At 45.4% G+C, this 20,072-nt stretch overlaps 1 protein-coding gene across 1 annotated transcript in view; it reads left to right on the forward strand.

The window, feature by feature from the left end:
• LOC137432836 (WD repeat and FYVE domain-containing protein 3) overlaps positions 1-20,072 on the forward strand; it is a 223,909-nt gene that overhangs the window by 375 nt on the left and 203,462 nt on the right. The window lies entirely within an intron of this gene.

Here is a 20,072-nt window from a genome sequence, read left to right on the forward strand (position 1 = left end):
TGGATAATTATAGTTTTATATAGAAGTAAGAGAGGGAGGGACGAGGAAGGGGGAGGTGAAGTGAGGTGAACGGAGAGGGAGGGGAAAGATCTACTACATATAGTATATACACCTTTTGGGGGTGGGGTGGCTTTGACAGGCCCCTCCGTTTTGGGGGAGAGGGGGAAGGGAAGGAGGAAAAAATTCCCGTGCAAAGAGTGCTTTAATCTCAGTGTTGCACAGGTAAAACATAGGGGCAATACCCCTGGCGCTTACCTGGTAGAATAAACAGTATACTACACTGAGTAAAGGTATTTTAAACCAATTTGAATGGTTTCTTGAAGATAGGGCAGCGTGTAGAATCATACTAACATAATCATAACACTTTAAACAAACATTATTGTTGTTGTTGTTGTTGTTGTTGTTGTTGTTGTTGTTGTTGTTGTTTAAACAAACAAAAAATACCTATTTTGGGGGGCAACCCCTTCCCCGCCTACCCCCCCCCCTCCCTCCTACCATCCTGTATACCTCCTCAGACCCCAATTTTTCTAATGACTAATGCCGTGAACAAACATTGTTACATCACGGGTGATGAAGGTTGTTGTGAAGTTTCATTGAAATTGTGTATGTAGTTTCAGAGAAAAGAACAAATACCTATTTTGGGGGGCAAGGCCCCTCACGAGCCGATTTTTTATTTATTTATTTATTTATTTATTTATGCTGAGAACAAACTTCGGTACATCACAGGCGATTAAGGTTTTGGTAAAGTTTCATCCAAATATTGTGTGTAGTTTCAGAGAAAAGAGCAAATTCCTATTTTGGGGGGGTCAAACCTCGATGCACTTTGACCCCCAGTAGACCCCTTTAGATGCCGATATTTATTTTTTGTGAACGTTTTGTGAACAAACCTTAGTCACGTGTCAAACGCCAAACATGTCAAACGTGTCATTTTTTTTCATTTTTAATGCCGTGAACAAACCTTAGTCAACACAACAAATATAATTCGTGCCAAATTTGGTCGCAATCCCATCAGTGGTTTCGGAGAAGAAGTTTCAAGTGTTTCCGGACGGACGGACAGACTGACGGGCGGCCGACGCACCATCGCATAATCTCAGCTGAACTTCATTCCAGGCGAGCTAAAAAGAAGGAAATTGTAATACCCAAGTGGCGCTACACTGTACACATTTACATAGAGGATTTATGCCCTTCTCCCGGTCCCCCACGCCCCCGAATGAGGTCGCAGCCACGTAGCCTATGTTACCCCCCAGACAAAGTTGTATTTGTATTTTGTACCCCGAGTAAAGTATATAAGCATTTATAGCTTGAGTACCCGGCGTTGCTCAAGCGAAAAAGAAACATTAACATATTTGAAATGAGGGCAAATATAATGGAAAAGCAAATGCATCCAAATCAAAATCCATCACAAATGTCAAATCATCATTTTACCTTTTCATTGAATATATGTTGCTGAATGTGCCATTCATCACGTTTCTGAGTTAAGTATGATGACTTTCAGGAAGAAGAAGAAGCTGTACCACCAACTTCGACCGCTTCTGGAATTATTGTTTTATTGTTTGTGTTCAAATTAAGGCAGCAAAGAAAGAGGTGGCAAAGGCGCAGGAGGCATGTAGGAAAATGTTCGGAGAACGCTTGGATTCAGAAGAGGGTCAGAAAGCAGTATTCAGGATTGCAAAGCACATAGCGAAAGAGAGGTGTGATGTGATGGGGGTGAGTTGCTTGAAGGATGAAGTGGGACAAATCGTTGTGGACCCAGATGGAATTAAAGGAAGATGGAAGAGATATATGGAAATACAGTTGAATGCAGAGAATGAATGGGATGGCAACATAGAGAGTAACCCAGTTTTAGGACCGGCAGAGAAGATAACTGAGAAGGAAGTTGAGGAAGCGATAAAAGCAATGAAGAGTGGAAAAGCGGGAGGGCCGACGGGAGTTGTGGGAGATATGTTGAAGGCAGCAGGAAGTAGGGGTGTGAAGAGAATGACAGAGATCTGTAATCTGGTGGTGAAAGAAGGCCGCATTCCAGTGGATTGGGAACTGAGTACCCTCGTCCCTCTATACAAGGGGAAAGGTGACCCTCTGGAGTGTGGCTCGTACCGAGCGATAAAGTTATTGGAGCATGGAATGAAGGTATTGGAAAGGGTGTTGGAGAGGAGGATAAGGAAGAAAGTGAAGATCGACGAAATGCAGTTTGGATTTATGCCAGGAAGAGGAACGACAGATGCGCTTTTCATTGTGAGGCAGTTGCAGGAGAAGTACATGGATAAGAGGAAGAAGTTGTTTTTTGGGTTTGTTGATCTGGAGAAAGCATTCGATAGGGTTCCACGCAAAGTATTGACATGGGCATTGAGGAAGTTAGGAGTGGAGGAATGGTTGATCAGAGTAGTGATGGCAATGTACAAAAGAGCGCGCACAGCTGTAAGGACGAAGGACTGGAACAGTGGTGAGTTTGAGGTGAAGGTGGGAGTGCATCAGGGGTCGGTACTACGTCCACTACTATTTGTAGCTGTGATGGAGGTGCTGGCTCAGAACGTAAAGGAGGGTTTACCGTGGGAGTTGTTGTATGCAGATGATCTGGTGTTGATTGCGGAAAGTATGGATGGACTGAAGGAAAAGATGAACAAGTGGAAGGAATGTATGGAGACAAAAGGTCTGAAGGTGAATATCGGAAAGACGAAGGTGATGGGAAGTGGTAAAGCATGTGGTGAGGTGGAAAGAACTGGGAAGTGGCCGTGTGCTGTGTGCAGGAAGGGTGTCGGAGTGAACTCCATTCAATGTACAATGTGCGCTGAGTGGGTTCATCAAAAATGTAGTGGTCTGAGAGGGTCATTTACCAGTAGGTGGTCTTTCTGTCTTCTACCGACTCCTCTCCGGCCTTGCTCCCCCAGCTCTCTCTGTGCTCTGTCCCCCAAATATTCCTACAGGTCGCACAAGATCTGCCAGCAACCCTCTGATGGTTAAACTGCCGAAATCTCGGCTCTCCGCTCACCTTCACTCTTTCATTCCTCTTTTCTCCCGCCTCTGGAACAAACTCCCTCACTCCCTTCAATCCCACTCCTCCCTCCAGGTCTTTAAAACAGCTGTTCACCACCATCTCTTATCTTCCCCCATCCAAAACCTTGATCTTTTCTACCCCCGCTAATTCACCCCAGATCCACCTTGTTTGAAATTCCAACTTCTTTCCTGGAAGTCCTGGCAGTGTCCATATGTTTTATACCTCTCCCACTGCCCCCTTCCCACGCCCCCCCCCCCCAAAGCCCTCGCCCTCTCTCAGATCTCTCGATGTCTCCATGTCTCTCGGTCCCTGCTCTCAAATGTTGTGTTTGTGTCCTTCCCCCTCTCTCCCCATCTTGTCTACCGCTCCCTATGTTATATGTTTTATGTGTCGGTTTGTCTTTCTGTGTGTTCATGTGATTAATGTTCGCTCTTTCACGAGCCTCGATATTGTATACAAAAAAAAAAAAAAAAAAAAAAAAAATAAATAAAAAAATAAATAAATAAATAAATAAATAAAAAAAGAAAAAAAGAAAAAAGTGTGGCAGCTACATTCAAATGTAAGGTGTGCACAGAGGGATCTGCAGATGGAGGAAATGTTGAGTTGGATCTTGGAGACGGCATGAAGCTGGAAGGTGTGAAAACATTTTGCTACCTCGGAGACATGCTGAATAGAGAAGGTGGATCAGACTCGGCAACGGTTGCTCGAGTGAGATGTGCATGGAAGAAGTTTCGGGAACTGAGTGGCGTGCTGATGAGGAGGAGAGTGTCGCTGAAGCTGAAGGGAAAGGTGTATGCTGCATGTGTGAGAAGTGTTATGATTTATGGGAGCGAGACATGGGTAATGAACGTAGAGCAGCAACGAAGGCTGGACAGGGTGGAAATGCGAATGGTTCGATGGATGTGCGGAGTATCGTTGAGAGAGAGGAAGACAAATGATGAATTGCGAAAGATGATGGGAATATTGCCTGTGATTGATGCTGTGAAGAGGAACAGGTTGAGATGGTTTGGTCATGTGTTGAGGAAGGATGAAAGTGACTGGTTGAGAAGAGTGATGGAAGTTAATGTAGAAGGAAGTAGAGGACGGGGAAGACCGAGAAAGACTTGGCTAAAGATGGTGGAAGAAGAAATGCGGGCAAGGGGGTTAACAAGGAGAGATGCAGAAAATAGGGCAAAATGGAGAAGATTGTCATGGGGACCGCAAGGCTAACCCCCGCTCTAGCAGGGAAAATGGCCTTAAAATGCATGTTGTTGTTGTTGTTGTTTGTGTTCAAATGTTTGGTAATTGTCTTGTATTTATTTATGCGAATGTGTACTTGTATATAACTGTCTTTAATCAAAAAGGCTTAGGCACTATAGAGCGATTTATAAAAAATTTTTTTATTTTTATATCCAAAAAAACGTATTTTTTTTTGGCCTAAAACATGCCCAGGCACTCACTGATGAACTTCTGAAGGTTTTACGAAGATCCGTTCAGCCATTTCTGACAAAAATGGCGACACAGACAGACAGACACACAGACCACACACACAGGCTCTCTTATATAGCCGAATAACGTAGTTTTGTTCGAATTTTTACGTCTCATGTCCACCTCTTCTTAAATTGACACACACACACACACACACACACACACACACACACACACACACACACACACACACACACACACACACACACACACACACACACACACACACCACAATCAGAAATCGATAAACTGGATATCAAAACAAGGAAACTCCTCACCGTCCACAAAATGTTTGACAAAAATCGATGTATCCTGAGAATGTACCTGCCGAGACGGATGTGCATGTGCATCATGTGCATCAACTGCAGGTTGCAGCCTGATGGAGCTCAACCAAATGCACAGAATGACAAATGTAGGATTGGACGAATACGTAAAAAGTGCAACAGACTACCAAATCCAATTTGTAAGCAAACATGAAAGACAACAAACCTGAGAAGGCATCTATAACCCACCTAGCAAAACATTGCCAAAGACAGGTGTGAATGGAAGATGTCACACAAGAAACCGAAACGAGTACAGCCCCAACAATTCCAAAAAAGAAGGAAGAAATTTTTAAAACGAAATATCAACAGATATATACACCGACAACTGGGAAAACGATAAAAGAGCAGAACGGTACAAAAAAAAGAAAAAAGAGTTGGACATATTAGGAGTAGACAAAGACGGCTTCTTGGAATGGCTAAGCAGAGGTCAGCTCAACTGAGATGGAAAACGGTCATTATAAATGCCCAAGACCAAGTACACTACACCAACGGCTTTAAGAAAATGTCGGGAGCTGTTTGTTCTTGCCGACGTGTAAAAAAAAAAATTTTTTCTTTTTTAATTTAAACGCTTGTGATAAGGTTTTGATCTGCATTAGATAATCACTCTTCAGCGATGGGCAACTACTGTAACTTTGAACGGGCGATCATCGCACGATTTACGATTCCACACGCTCTAACTCTGAAACGTTTAAATTTGGTCCTCTGTGTTTAAGGCTGTCTTAAATAATGACGTGTGTCCAGATTGTTTGTAATTACTTTCGGATTTTTGATTCAAACTTTTCTTTTCGAATCAACTTTCCTTTTTAGCTCACCTGGAACGGAGTTCCGTGGAGCCTATGGGATGACGCGTTGTCAGTCCATAAAAACTTGAAACTTCTCCGAAACTGCTGATGGGATTGTGACCAAACTTGGCTACAATGATTATAATTGGTATTTTACAACTCAAGTTTGTTCACAGCATTCAGAAAATCGGGGTCTAAAGAGGTCTACCAGGGGTCAAAATGGGTCCAGGTTTGACTCAACCCACCTCGCCCCCAACCCACCCCTGCCCCCCCCCTAAAAAAATTGGAATTTGCTTTCTTCTCAGAAACTACACGCATTATTTGATGAAACTATTCCACAACCTTCCACAAGCATTCTACAGCCTGTTATGTCTTCTAGCAGCCATTGCAATTGGTTTAAATACCGTGATGCTGTTTAAAATACTTTTAGTTGGTATAGTATCCTGCTTTATTCTACCAGGTGAGCGCCCAGGGGGTATTGCCCTTATTTTTACATGTTTCTCTACCTCCTCCAAACATAGATCCATTTTTAGCTTACCTGGAACGAAGTTCAGGGGAACTTATGCGATGGCACGTCGTCCGTCAGTCAACCCGTCAGTTTGTCTGTAAACACTTGAAACTTCTCCGAAACTGCTGAAGGGATTGTGAACAAACTTAGCACAAATGATGTTTGTTATGTTGTGACAAGTTTGTTCACGGCATTAAAAAAGTCGGGGTCTAAGGGGGTTTACCAGGGTCAAAGTGGATCCAGGTTTGGCCCCCAAAATAGGTATTTGCTTTTTCCTCTGAAACTACATACACTATTTCAATGAAACTTTACTACAACCTTCACCACCCGTGCTGTACCAAAGTTTGTTCACGGCATTTAAAAAAATCTGCCCCTTTTGGGGTCTATGGGTGGGGGGGGGGGCGAGGGGGTTCCGCCCCCCAAATTAGGTATTTGCTCTCTTCTCAGAAACTACATATGCAATTTTGATGAAACTTCACCACAACCTTTATCAGCCATGCTGTACCAACGTTTGTTCAAGACATCAGAAAAATTTGGGTCTGAGGAGGTATACGATGTTGGGGAGGGGGTGGAGTTGCCCCCCAAAATAGGTATTTTTTTGTTTGTTTGTTTAAAGTCTTATGATTATGTTAGTATTATTCTACATGCTGCACTGTCTTCGAGCAAACATTGAAATTGGTTTAAAATACCTTTAGTCAGTGCAGTATACTGTTTATTCTACCAGGTGAGCGCCAGGGGTATTGCCCCTATGTTTGTGTTTGGTATTTTGTGTTAATCAATTTGTTATCTCATCCATTCCATCAGTCTTCACATCGAGGGTTCCGTTGCTTTATTCGAGTTAATACTATTATTTCCTCTAACTTGGCCCCCTTTTTTTTTCCGCCCATTTGGAACGAATTTTTTTTTGTATACAAGATCGAGGCTCGTGTAAGAGCTAACATTAATCGCAAAAAAACAAACGGACATATTAAAAAACATATAATAAAGGGAGCGGGAGACAAGATGGGGAGAGAGAGGGAAACACACAAGTACAACAGTAGAGAACAGGGACATCGGGAGATCTGTGGGAGGGAGGGGCTTGGGGGGAGGAAACATGGGAAGGGGGGGGGGGGGAGGTGGTGTGAGAGGTATTAAACACATGGACGCTGCTAGGACTTCCAGGAAAGTAGTCAGTATTTCCAAAAAGTCGATCTAGGGTGAAATTAACAGGGGTAGAAAAGATCAAGGTTTTGGATTTTTTTTTTTTTTTTTGTATACTGAATCGAGGCTCGTGAAGTTTCGCATCGTGCTCGTGAAGAAGAAGCTCGTGAAGATAAGAGATGGTAGTGAACAGCTGTTTTAAAGACCTGGACGGGGGAGTGGGATTGAAGAGAGTGAGGGAGTTTGTTCCAGAGGTTGTTAGGGTTAGAGCAGAGTCTTGATTTTGGCAGTTTTACCAGAAGAGGGTTGCTGGCAGATCTGGTGCGACCTGTAGGAATATTTGGGGGTAGGAGTGACATCACAAAAAAGAATCACACACCTCTTCAGGGTAGGCGTGACACCCATGCAGAATGTTTTTATAATTGTGACGTCATAGGTCATGTGGTATAGCAGCCATCTTGTATTAAAAGCAAATAATAAAAATATTAATCGGAAACCGCTGAATGGAAAAAATTGAAACTTGGCACATTGTCAAGTACTCGCAATCGGGAACAAAAGCATGACAATGATATCATAGGTGAAGTGGTATACCATCCAAGAAGTTTTTTTTATTAATTTTTTTATCCTGGTGAAATTGTCATGGCTGGTGAAAATGTGATACTTGAAAACAGCTGAAGGGTCTCTGAATGCCCCCAGCTCTCTCTGTGCTCTGTCCCCCAAATATTCCTACAGTACCCACAAGATCTGCCAGCAATCCTCTTATGGTTAAACTGCCAAAATCTAGGCTCTCTACTCACCTTCACTCTTTCATTCCCCTTTTCTCCCGCCTCTGGAACAAACTCCCCCACTCCCTTCAATCCCACTCCTCCCTCCAGGTCTTTAAAACAGCTGTTCACCACCATCTCTTATCTTCCCCCATCCAAAACCTTGGTCTTTTCTACCCCCACTAATTCACCCCAGATACATTTTTTCGAAATTCCAACTTCTTTCCTGGAAGTCCTTGCAGTGTCCGTATGTTTTATACCTCTCCGACCTCCCCCCAAGCCCTCTCCCTCCCACATTTCTCTCGATGTCCCTGCTCTCAAATGTTGTGTTTGTGTCCTTCCCCCTCTCTCCCCATCTTGTCTACCGCTCCCCTTATTTTGTGTTTTATGTGTCGGTTTGACTTTTTGTGTGACTAATGTTAGCTCTTTCACGAGCCTCGATCTTGTATACCAAAAAAAATAAGAAGGGATTTAAATCAAACTTGTTTATTTTTAGGACACTGAACGAGGGCATCTACCCGTCGTGGGACTATGCGAAGGCATATTGGCAACACAATCACATTGTTCTAGTTTAATATATATTTTGTCATGTGAAATCCTCCAACCATGGGAGAGAGGTCGGTGGGACATTGAAAGGAATGACAGGCATACAGGAACATATGTACTTTTAGAATTGGCTAACACGTGAAGAAAAAAGGGAGAGTTAACAAATGGATATAAACTTGTCCATAACGTGGGTGATGTATTGTCCAAACTTTGGACATCAAGTCAATTGGCAAGCATGTCGACGATTTTCTCCAAAAACAAAACCCGACTCAATATCATATAATATATTGTTTGTGGCAAATATACGACAAGTTTTGCAATTGCAAATCCCATATCTGCACACTTTGCATTTGGATAAGTGTTCCCCATTGGGTCATTGACTAACCCAGAATGGCCATCGCCTACAGCCAGGATATCTGATTTAACTACAACATTATCTTGTTGAGGAACACAGATCCTCTGAGAATTTTTAGGCCCCAGGGAGGCTGGTTCAGCTGGGGACTGCCCTGCTTCACCTTTCGTTTTGTTTAGTTGCATCATTTTCATAGTTTGAAATGTAGTTTTCACAATTACATCACAATCAAATAAATACAAAAGAACCATATAAATATATAAGAAACAGCATAGTGGATTTTCCACCAACAGATAATGACATCAGTGGGAGAAGCCTCACGAAAAGAATAGTCAATCATCACACACCTCTTTTTTTTTTTTAAATTTCTGTTCCTCACAACTTTAACACAGACGTACACACACATGCGGACGCGACGCGCACACACACACACACACACACACGCGGGCGCGACGCGCACACACACACACGCGGACGCGCGCGCACACACACACACACACACACGTCGGACGCGCACGCACACACACGCACACACACACACACACACACACACACACAAACTTTTAATTAATTATACAGTATCGGCTGTGACTAAAATCTATATAATAAATTAGGACTGTCTAGTCATCCCCAAACTACTTCCTCAATTTTGGGGCTTGCCCCACCAAACTTTCTTTGGAGCCTTTGGGGTCCCTGTGGGTGTCCTCAAGTGGGGGGAGGTATCATCAATTTCTCAATGCAATTCTGATTTTGAGTTTCCACCCGAATGACACCACTTTTTCTCTATCCTATTGTGGGTGGGAGATTTCATCAATTTCTCAATACAAGTTACATTCTCGTTTTCAACCCATGAGATGCAGCATTTTTTTTTTGTGTGTAAGGACATTCGTGGATTTCACATTTGCAGTTTTGCCATTGACCGTGTATAGTAACATTACGCACCTTCTGGTGTGGTCAGCTGCAGTAATTCTTTTTATTTCCCTAGTCATTCATGAACCATTCATGTCATTCATGGTGTGGTCAGTAATTTACATGTCTTTCAATCCTGACAAATCTCATACTCTTACTATGTCTCTCCGAAAAGACCGAAAAGGTCAACAGATTTCCGATTCAAATTTGTGGGCAAACTCAAAGACAACAAAGCAGAGAAAGTATCCCTAACCAACCTCGCAAAAAGATTGCAAAGACAGGTGTGAATGAAAGATGTCACACAAGAAACTAAAAGAAAGAGTTTGCAAAAACTTTGCTTTTTGAAATGAGTTTGCAATGAGTTTGCCCCAACAATTGCAAAAAAAGAAATATATTGTTGCGGTTTTGGCAAAGCCCGTTCCCTTACCAAGGGGATATTAAGCCCCTTGTTCTCCTTGGGTCTTCGAACCGCGAGACTGAGTCGCCACTTCCGGTCAGACGTCGAAAAGGGTTTCGGGACAATTTTCGCACGTACCTAAGTACCCACGCCGCCGCGGAAGCGGGGATCGAGTCTCGCACGAACCACGCGTGATTGAGTAGACCCGAGCGGATGGCGTACCACGTGGTCCGTGCTGTTACCTTGCTATTGGAACCCATCAGAGCGATATAATTCGTACCATGCTAAGTCAATTATGGAGAGACAAAAGCGGTCGAATCAAAGGAATAACAGGTTTAATTATTATTTACAATGATTGGAAGCAGAAGCAGAGACACAGGGCAGTCTTAAGCAGTCTTACTTATTTGAAAATAAAAGCCCAGACAATGGGCCCACTCACACTTACAGGGGGATGAAGGAAGAATTGTTCATGCGCTGAATGCGCCGGCCCTGGTCGTCCAGGAACATCTCACCCGGTGTGGCCCTCTGGCGGTCACAGCACGTATCCCCGGCAAAGGCAGGCAGGCAGGCGGGAGAATCCTCGCGGCGCTTATCTCAGCAAAAGCAGGCAGGCAGGCAAATATGCGCGTTGCTGTGGCCCGGCACAGCTGTCTTTTACAGCGCGATTAATACAACTGCGCGCTTTCACTCTCGTAACTGAACTCAGCGCAACTTGCCCTCCAACTCAACTTGGCCATTCTCAGAGAGCCGCCTCAGCGTCGACGAGTCTGGCATTTCACTCAGGCCGACTGGGACGGTCTTCAAGCAGCCATCAATCATATGGATTGGTCTCCCATCTCCACTGCCTCTGACATCAATTCTTCCTGGGAATTCTTCCAAAGCAAACTGCTCTCTCTCATGCACAGATTTATCCCATCTCGTCTTCAGTTGTCTTACCCTTCCTCCCATCCATGGTAGACTGAATCTTGTGGTGAGGCAGTTGCCCTGAAACAACTTGCCTTTGCCTCTTGGAAGACTAATCCAACTGAAAGTAATCTCAGTTCCTTTCACAAAGCTCGGAACAAGTGTGTGTCTACCCACAGGAGAGCCAGGAAACAATATCTCTCTACTCTCAAGACTGAACTCCCAAACCTGTCTCCTTCCTCCAAATCCTGGTGGCGTCTGGTCAAATCCGTTTCTGGTGTTTGTTCCCCCTCCATCCCCTCCCTTACCTCAAATGGCTACACAGTTGACATCGCATGTGACAAAGCCGAATGCCTCAACTCTGTGTTTGCCTCAAAATCTTGTGTCCCAAACCCATCTCTCTCTGTTCCCACCTTTCCCAGTCGAACCCAACTGCTCCTGGACTCTGTGTCCTTCTCTCCTGACAAGGTGGAGGAGTTTTTGTCAAACCTCGACTCTGATTCTGCAACTGGACCAGACGGCATCAGCCCACGGGTCCTAAAATCCTGCTCTCCCGCTCTATCTCACCCTCTCACTGTTCTTTTCACCCTCTCTTTTGCTCAAGGTCATCTTCCAGCATCCTGAAAATCAGCAAACATTACCGCTTTACACAAAAAAGGTGCAAAAACAGATCCTTGCAACTACAGACCAATCAGCCTGCTCCCAATTATCAGCAAAGTCATGGAATCCATCATTGCTTCGGATATGAAATCTTTCCTCTTCTCCAATGGCTTGATCTCTGATCATCAATTTGGTTTCAGACCAGGTCACTCTACTCTGGACATGCTGCTTCTGCTGTCTCAACAATGGATGGAGGTCCTCAATGCCAAACAGGAAATCAGAGCTGTCTCCCTTGATATATCACGTGCCTTCGATACGGTCTGGCACCCAGCTCTGCTCACCAAACTCTCCTCCTATGGTATCCATGGAAATCTCCATGCATGGCTTGCGGACTTCCTCTCTGGTCGTAGTCAACGTGTGGCCCTGAATGCAGTTCTCTCATCTCCCCTTCCTGGTCAGGCTGGAGTTCCCCAAGGCAGTGTTCTGGGCCCTGTGCTTTTTCTGGTCTTTATCAATGATCTCTCCGACTCTCTGGAAAATCCTCTCTATCTCTTTGCTGATGACTCCACTCTCTGCCGCTCCAATGCTCTTCCCTCAGATCGGCAGTCTGCAGCCTCCTCACTCTTTGAAGACCTGGACAAAATCACAGACTGGTCAAACAAGTGGAACATGTCTTTCAATCCTGACAAATCTCACAATCTTACTATGTCTCTCTGAAAAGATCGACTGGACAACCCTCCCATCTACTTTCTCAACAATCCTCTCCAAGAAGTTCTGTCGCTCAAGCTTTTGGGTCTCACTATATGCCATGATCTTTCTTGGGAAACCCACATTTCCAAGCTGGCCTCCAAAGCCAGTCGCCGACTGGGCATCCTCCGTCGTGCGAAGTCCTTCCTAGGCACACCTGAGCTCCTCACCACATACAAGGCTTTCATCCGCAGCTCAATGGAATACTGTTCTCCCCTATGGGCCAGTGCTCCTGCCTCACACCTAGCTCGGCTTCACGCTGTTGAAACCAAAGCTTTCAGAATCATTGGAATCTCGCGCGATGAAGCTATCTCTGAGGGCCTTTCACTCACTCACCGCAGACAGGTAGGTGGTCTTTCTGTCTTCTACCGACTCCTCTCCGGCCTTGCTCCCCCAGCTCTCTCTGTGCTCTGTCCCCAAAATATTCCTACAGGTCGCACAAGATCTGCCAGCAACCCTCTGATGGTTAAACTGCCAAAATCTCGGCTCTCTGCTCACCTTCACTCTTTCATTCCTCTTTTCTCCCGCCTCTGGAACAAACTCCCACACTCCCTTCAATCCCACTCCTCCCTCCAGGTCTTTAAAACAGCTATTCACCACCATCTCTTATCTTCCCCCATCCAAAACCTTGATCATTTCTACCCCCGCTAATTCACCCCAGATCCACCTTGTTTGAAATTCCAACTTCTTTCCTGGAAGTCCTGGCAGTGTCCATATGTTTTATACCTCTCCCACCCCCCCTTCCCAAGCCCCCCCCCCCAAAGCCCTCTCCCTCCCACAGATGTCTCGATGTCTCTCGGTCCCTGCTCTCAAATGTTGTGTTTGTGTCCTTCCCCCTCTCTCCCCATCTTGTCTACCGCTCCTGATGTTATATGTTTTATGTGTCGGTTTGTCTTTCTGTGTGATTAATGTTAGCTCTTTCACGAGCCTCGATCTTGTATACAAAAAAAAAAAAAAAACTCCTCGGGAATCTGACTCCAGCTCAACTGAGAACTCAACTTGTAACTCATGCGCGTCTCACCCGAGCTCATAATTTGTAACTCGTCTGCCTCCCTTCTCATAACTGAGCGCTCCGAACCGACTCTCATAACTTAGCGGAGGATATGACTCCAGCTCAACACAGCGCTTTCCCTCTCATACCTGAACACAGCGCTTTCACTCTCGTAACTCGTATGGCTTGCCCTGCGCGCATCTCATAACTCGGCGCATGTCCTCCTCATAACTCGAGCTCATAACTCAGCGCATGTCCTCCTCATAACTCGTCTGCCTCCCTTCTCATAACTGAGGTGGGGGCTCCGGGCACAGGGTTATATTGCCCCGTGCTGGCCCGTATCGAATGTTCCAAGCCCCGCCTTTTGCCGCAGTGGTAAGCCACTCCCCTCGAGCCCTGATTGGCGGCTCGCACTTACCGGTCACTCCTCCTCCGCCTTCGCCGCCCTTGATCGACTTGTTCAGGCCGGCCTCGTGGTATTTCGTGCCAAAACCAAAAGCATGGAGGCATCGTAAAGGACCTAATTCTCATTATTCTACTCAACGCAAAACTACACACAGGAAAGGTCTACGCTTACATTTACGAAGAAATAACTGAGCTTGAAACGAGGCTACGTGTTGTAGTGTAACTAAACTATGAGGGGAAATTAACCTTTATTACAAAAACACAAAATCACAACAATATATATATATATATATATATATATTTGCAGTTTTTAGAACCTTCACATGTAAATTTAGTAGTAAATTCCCTTATAAATGACCCCTGTGTACATATCCCCTTAATTGCCTGTTCATTAAAGATTGCACCTTAGTTAGTCCATGTACAATACGTAGGACACTTTTGGACCTCTCTATAGTTATGTCATTATTATGTGTCCCAGGTAAGGCTGTGTTTCCAATAGTGACTCTACGTTGCATCAATCAAATAAGATAGGTCCCTTTCAATATCCCCAATCACCTTTGCAAAGTGCCAGTAACAGTTGGGCTGTTTTCGTTGGCGTTCGTCGCCTTTGCATTGGGCTGTTTTCGTGGGCATCACACCCCTCTGCTCGCCCAGCAGCGTTCGCTGCCTGGCGCCAAACTCCATTATGCACGAGGCCAAGAAGGGGGGAGGAGCCGCCAGAGCACGGGCGTGGCACCACCTCGTCGTCAAAGGTGGAGCCAGAGAGCCCTTAACAACCAACCAGGGCTCGGTGGGCATGGCTTGATAGGGCGTGGCAAGAAACGTCTGGTGAGTTCGGGAGGGTTCCAAGGGCGTGGTTATAAAACCCTTGGCGCGAGGCCCACAAGAGGGACGGTGAGAAGGCAGAGACGCATAAGGAGGTTCAAGAGAGTCGGTGGGACGCAGATGAGCGAGGAGCGCTGAAAGACGCATGAGAAAGGAGCACTGGAGAGAGACGCGCTGACGACCGGTTTTGCTGAACCAAGAGCGAGTGCGTGCACGCGGGACACCAACGGCGTGCCGCGATTCCCGAACCTCCCTGACCACCAGTCCTGTGGACCGTCTGCCCTTCTCATCCTTCCGCCATTCCTGCCTGGAAACCCCATTAGTGTACATGAGTTTGTTCTGTTTGTCTTGTCCCTGGGTATAAGTAAGAGTGTTTAAGAATTGCCCTGTGTATCTTCTTCTTCTTCGCCCTGTAAATTACTTTCGTTCCTTCTTCTTCGGTTTTGGTTTTTGTATAATAATTAATAAATCCCTGTTCCTTCTTATTCTTTGGGTTCTTTCTCGTCCGATCGCTTTAGTGATTTCCCCATTGAGTACCTGTGGCGCGATTTCGGCCGAACCGCTTACAATAGGGTTTAGTCTTTTGTTAACGGCCCGCATCGCAGCTCGCTTCGCTCGGCGCAATACATCAATTACGCTGCGGCTCGGGCGGGAGTATTTCCTCGCGTACCGGAAGGCGCTGGTACTTAGGTCATAGGAAGGATTGGCCGACTACCCTATTCAGCGCTGCCCAGGCGTGACGTCATACCCCCAGGACCGGTCGGACGGCCAGCTTAACAAGACAAGGGGATTAACCCCTCCTTGCTAACGGGAGTGCCGTCCCCCGGATCCGTAACTATATATATATATATATATATATATATATATATATATATATATATATATATATATATATATATATATATATATATATATATATATATATATATATATATATATATATACACAAAGAATTAAGTTAAGCACCCCCCCCGTTTTTTTACAACCTCGCACATTACAAGTTTGTTGTCGTCAAAACAGTGTAATATACCCATGATATTGCTATATTTTCTGGAGAAGTGATATTATGGTCACATAAAAACATAACAATCATGCCGTTTTCAATATTTTATTCTGAATAATTTAAGGTGAAATTTTTTGGGAATTTTAGGCATATTTTCACCTCAATTTAAGTATGGAGCTATAGGTCCATCACGGACAGTGTGGATGACGTTTATGTTTTCTAACGTACAGTCATTGTTCTGAGAAGACCTCTAGCGATCTTTGCGTCAATAACGTGTGTAGGACCCACGTGATCGGATCACTGACTAAACCAATCACTTTTTTTCACTTTGATCACTCAATTTCATCAATGGATAATTGCTAATGTCATACCAATCATTATTTGATCTCACATACCTTAGAATATATGCCAATGTATACATATACACAAAGAATATATATTAGGGGGTGCTTACCTTAATTCGTTGTGTAGGGGTGCTTAACTTAATTCTTTGTGTATATATATACAGTGAAACCTTGACTTACGAGTTTAATTCGTTCTGTGACCGAGCTCGTAACTCAATTTGCTCGTTTCTCAAATTAAATTTCCCCATTAAAATGCATTGAAATGCTATTAATCCGTTCCAGCCCGCCAAAAACCACACCAATTTTTTTTGAAATATACAGTATATATAAAAATATCTCGCGCTTTATATTTCACCTGTATGCAGCATACAAGTTGGCAGGATGGCCTGGACTGGAGGTACGCACACTTGACTCTAAACTGTCCAGCCTGGGTTTGAATCCCAACCCAGCTATAACCTGTAATGGGTGAATCACAGGCAGGGTGATTCATCAATGTGTGTACCGCTAAACTGGGCGCCCCGTTTGCGTCCCATTAGTTGTTGGATGTTAAGGATCTCACCGTGTTTTCCACAAAGAGAAGGTGAGCTATCGCCGGCACTCTGAACAAGTTGTGGCCTGGCATGCTCTTCTCCTCTGCCGTTATATACGTCCTCCTCGGCATCTTTTTCCAGAAGAGCCCTGTCTCGTCACAGTTGAAGATTTGCTGGGGGATGTATCGTTCGGCTTCTATCAGTTCGGCAAAAGTTATAATCCATGGTTAAAACTAAGGACCCATGGTTAAAACTAAAATTTTCCAAAATAACCAAAATGCGAAAACAAAGCAGCAGCTATATACGGCAGAGATGCTTGCACGGCAAGATAACCACGTGACCGGAACCCACCTGGTGGCGGGTGGCGTAAGCTCCAAAATAACCAAAATGCGAAAACAAAGCAGCAGCTATATACGGCAGAGATGCTTGCACGGCAAGATAACCACGTGACCGGAACCCACCTGGTGGCGGGTGGCGTAAGCTCCAAAATAACCAAAATGCGAAAACAAAGCAGCAGCGATATACGGCAGAGATGCTTGCACGGCAAGATAACCACGTGACCGGAACCCACCTGGTGGCGGGTGGCGTAAGCTCCAAAATAACCAAAATGCGAAAACAAAGCAGCAGCGATATACGGCAGAGATGCTTGCACGGCAAGATAACCACGTGACCGGAACCCACCTGGTGGCGGGTGGCGTAAGCTCGTAACTCAGATCTCGGCTCGCATCTCAAAGCAATAAACCGCCCGAGCGACGGCTCGTATCTCGGAAAACTCGTAAGTTGGTGCACTCGTAAGTCAAGGTTTCACTGTATATATATATATATATATATATATATATATATATATATATATATATATATATATATATATATATATATATATATATATTGTTACGGAAACGGAGTACGGCGCTGCCCTTAGCGGGGGGGGGGGGGGGGGGGGTTAATCCCCCTTCTATTTGCACTGGCCGTCTCCGGTCCTGAAACTATCCCGCTTCTTCGTGGGGTGAGATTGGCCGAGGTGATTGGTCAAGGGAGTCCCGTCCCCCTCCGCCAACCTCTCCACGAAGCCGGTGGATAGCTCCGTTCGAAACCACGGACAAGATGGTATTTGCCGAGCAGTTTTTAGCAGCCCGCGGTTCGAACCATTAGCAAGGACTAACCCGATTCATATGCATTGGCCAAATCGTGCCACAGGTGCTCAATGGGGGAAATCAGAAGGATGAACGGATGTGAAGGAAAGAAGGCAAAGGTAGGAAGAACAGGAATTTATTACTAATTATGTACACAATCAAAGAAACCAAGGGAGAAGGAAAGATAACGAAAGTAACTTGAAGAAGAAGAAGAAGAAGACACAGTGCAATTCTAGCTTATCTACAGGCTTAACTTAAATCCCATACAACACAGACAAACAGATGACAGTTAGACTTACACGAATGGGAATGAAACAGGAATCAATGGCTGGAAGGGGAGGAAGGTTCAGCTCGACGCTGGCTGGAGCTTGATCCCGCACTGGACGTCGGGCTGGAAGTCGACGGCCACCGATGCCACCGCAATCTGGTTCCCGCGTAGCAGCGGGGCGAAACTGCGCTTCAAAGCTGCGCGCGCGCCGGGGCTGGTTGCAAACAGCGTCTCCTCTCTTCAAACCTTCAATCTTCTGATAACTCAACTCAACTGAGGTCAACCCAACTCAACTCAGCTCCTCCTCAACTGAACTGCTCAGTGCGTCCTCCTCACTCATCTGCCTAAGCAGTCCCTCCCAACCTCCTTTTATGAGGCACGTGGCGATCAAGCCGCCGGCCTTTTGGAAACGCCCATTGGTGAGCTCGCCTCGTCCTTGATTGGTCGTGAGGGCTCACCGATCCCGCCCCTTGATGAGGCGTTGGCAAAGCCACACCTTGTTCCTGGCGCTTGGCTGACTCCTCCCACCTTCTGCTCCGAGATGACCTCGTGTTCAATGGAGTTTGGGGGCGATGATGATGCCAATAACCCCACCCAATGCAATGGTGGCGAAACGCCGCTTTGGAGGCCACGGTGATATTGTAGGGGATCTATCTTATTTGATTTGGTGCAATGCAGAGTCAATTAATGGGAAACAGAGCCTTAAACTAACATAGAATAAGAAATAACTATAGAGAGGTTATATGATTGGCTACGTGCTTGTACATGGACAAGCTAAGGGGACGACCTTTGACCTTTACACAAATGGAGGTATTTACAAGAATCATTACAATTTACAGAGGGTGATATTTACAACAATTACAACGTGCAGGATTCTCAAATCTGCAACACGGCACCCTCATCCTCCAGGCACGTCCCGGGCCTATAAAACTTTAACTTAATGTGACACGCAGGTGTAATTCCCTCTTCAATTAATCTGACCCTGAGTGTGACAGTTTTAAAACACAAATAAGTATGTCCCGCTGTTGCATTGCACCCTCCCTAACAGATTCACGCCCACAGCTAACCGAATTGCGGAATTAATTCTCAAACTATACATGAACGGTGGGGAGCATTATTTACAAGTGACGCTAATTGTATTTACACTGCAACCCAGGACCTGCGATTTCCTTTGGGGGAAACAAAAAGAAAATCCTGTGGGAGGGAAGGAGACAGCATGCACTGCATCGACGCATCAGCACCAACAAAGAGCACCAAAACACCAAAGCACCATAAAGCACCATCACCTCAGTTCCATAAAACAAACACACTGTTGGCGGTCTTGCTCTTCGGCTCCCTCTGCTGGCCGATGTTCTTCCAGATGTTGTCATTCTTGATGGCTTGCTGCCTATTTGCAATAATAAAAATGAAAAATGCACAAAACGTGTCCGTTTTTATTTATGGCCCACAGGGGGCCAACTATGGGTGGTTCACCTGTATGGCATAGGTGCCACCTCACCGGGTCCGCAAGCAAGATCTTGGGCCATCGTGGCCGGTCCCAGCAGAGGGGCCATGCCCCAACCCGTGGGGTCCATGAGTGGTGCTCAGCCACAGACATGTGGTCCATAAGTGGTGCGTGGATGCAGGCAGCTGGTTGCGGAAATTTCGGGCACACCGACGCGGCCCCCCCGCACGCTCCCCTCAGTGCCCAGAGAGCACGATCCTCAGTTTGGAGAAGGAAGACAGAGAAGACAGGTTAGCGAGGGGTAAGGTCACAAGGGTACACATAAACAAAGGCAATGCAAGGTGAGGTGCGCACGAAGAGCGAAGTGAGAAAGCTCGTCCCTACCGTACGCCACCCCCCCTGTCACCTACTCCACCCTTGCCCTTACCCATATTTACAACAATTTACAATTCGTCTCTACCGTCACGGCTTCCCCATATCTCCCCTAATACCAAATTTGTCACAATCCCTCTAACCAAATTTGCCATCATCCAAATTCCTCATCAATTCCTCATAAGGAGGAAGAGATGGAACATCAAGCACAATGTCACACCCACGTCATGATGTGTCTCACAATCCAAACACTTGCACAAAAAATAAAAACAGATGGCACGGTGTGGAGTTTCGTCACCTCAGGTGAGTGGATGAAGATGGTGCGAG

The sequence above is a fragment of the Myxine glutinosa genome, chromosome 8, assembly GCF_964187855.1.
Source record: "Myxine glutinosa chromosome 8, kmMyxGlut1.1, whole genome shotgun sequence".
Taxonomy (NCBI): Eukaryota; Metazoa; Chordata; class Myxini; order Myxiniformes; family Myxinidae; genus Myxine; species Myxine glutinosa.